The 1,902-nt window shown below is 26.5% G+C and overlaps 1 protein-coding gene across 3 annotated transcripts in view; it reads left to right on the plus strand.

Annotated features, from left to right (window-relative positions):
* Positions 1 to 306: 306 nt before the first annotated feature.
* Positions 307 to 1,902, plus strand: part of LOC106883099 (interferon-inducible double-stranded RNA-dependent protein kinase activator A homolog) — a 49,446-nt gene continuing 47,850 nt past the window's right edge. Inside the window, exon 1 of one of the 3 annotated variants that reach the window (XM_052968076.1) lies at positions 307 to 701. The gene's annotated coding sequence lies outside the window, so the exon portion shown is untranslated. The remainder of the gene's footprint in view (positions 702 to 1,902) is intronic. The other 2 variants (XM_052968080.1, XM_052968073.1) reach the window with 2 other exon arrangements.

Genomic DNA, 1,902 nt, shown 5'->3' on the forward strand with positions numbered 1-1,902 from the left:
TTGTCAGACGTTGCCAAAGTCAGTGATCTCCAATTGACAGCTGATAAAGAGAATGTCCCGCAGCATAATCTGAATGGACATTATGATTGTGCACGTACACTTAGATAAAAATTAAGAGTATATATTATTTATATACACTCCTTTTTGTTTTAAATTTCCAAAGCATTTAATATAATATATAATGATTTTTGTATTTATAACTTTTTTTTTCTAAATAATTCATATGAAGCAGATCTGACTCTTATTTTTCTTTTCTTTCCATTAAGCTCAAAACAAAATTAAAAAAAACCCAGCGTAGAAGATTACGTGATTTTCAATAAAAATAATCACAACAATGATAATGCTTAATTAATAACAAAATTATGGATTTTGCTTTCCTGACATGAAATTAGCGAATAAAAGAATAGAAAGAATGACACCTGCGCTCGATGAACGTCAAAAACTGTTCTATGATATCGTTCATAGTTAATTGTTATGATGAAAAAATAAACATCATTTCAATATATATTTGCTTTTGGGTTTTGGGGCGTAAAAAATAATATTGTAACGTTCCTAGTTTTTTAATGGATTACACTTAATCGAAAATCATCGTCTCATAGAAGTTTGCAACTAATCATTCTAGTTTACGTCATCGGCCGTCTTTGTTGTAGTTGGGCAGTGAAGGACTGTGCACCCCTGGTAAACAGTGCTTGCTAAGGTAGGTAAGAGACTTTAAATTCATCCTTAAAATTACTAATATTCTATTGATAATTCTTCCTTCTCGTTTTGTTTTTAATTTCGATAATATCAAATTCTAATTGTCTTAAATATAAATTTTTTTATTATCTCTTCGTTAGATGTTATGACATTCTCTACAAGCCATGTGCTTGCACTTGAATGGGGAAAATGACTCCCACGTTCATAATTTTCTTTAACCTAATCTGTTTTTACAATTGATTATCTTATAAATTATAATGTCTTATTTTTTTAAAAATATATATTTCGGAAATATTTATATATCCGTTATCTAAATATGGCTCCAATATTTTAATTGCTAGTTTTTTTCTCTTTTTTATATAAGCAATAGATATACATATATATCTGTACAATGTCTTAAGTTATGCATAAGGTTACGATAAATCATTTCAGATTAAATTAGCTTTTAAATAGATAATAGCTATATATATATATATATATATATATATATATATATATATATATATATATATTAAACACACATACAAAATATTAAAGCAGATGTTAAATGTGTGATGTATAAACACCTAATAGACAAAATTTTAACATATAATCGCTTAATGTTTTAATCCATAAAATATGTAAGAATTTTCATTCGGATAATTTTCGATCGTAGATATTTGTGACTGCATCCCTTTTGGCCTAAACTAATCGAACGACGTTAAGACGAATGGCCCTACGCTTCTTGATGTGTTCCGCTCCTGCAACACACGGCAATCAGTCATTGTTTCATCCCTTCGCTTTAATTCGGACAATTCTTTATCTGATTCATTTGATTTCATTCGATTATTTAAACTATTTTCCAATATTCGTAATTTTTATATATGAATAATTTTGTATCATAGTACTGTGACCTCAAATATATATACATACATATATATATATGTATATATGTATGTATGTATATATAAAATCGAGTTTGCGGTAATTATGTGTTAAAGAGGTTTTCTTAGCGAAAAGAAATTGTGAAATTTAAATTAATTTTATTTTAATTTTACTTAGAAAATAAGGGATTTTTAAATATAAATTCAAATGAAATATATAACGTTGTGTTTTAAATCAGTAACGATTTATACTAAATATTAATTATTAAATGTATAGAGGGGAGGAGTGCTTTATTTATGTATTTTATTTTAAAATGCAAGTCCATTTCCTTCTCTTTTAATT

The sequence above is a fragment of the Octopus bimaculoides genome, chromosome 1, assembly GCF_001194135.2.
Source record: "Octopus bimaculoides isolate UCB-OBI-ISO-001 chromosome 1, ASM119413v2, whole genome shotgun sequence".
Lineage (NCBI taxonomy): Eukaryota > Metazoa > Mollusca > Cephalopoda > Octopoda > Octopodidae > Octopus > Octopus bimaculoides.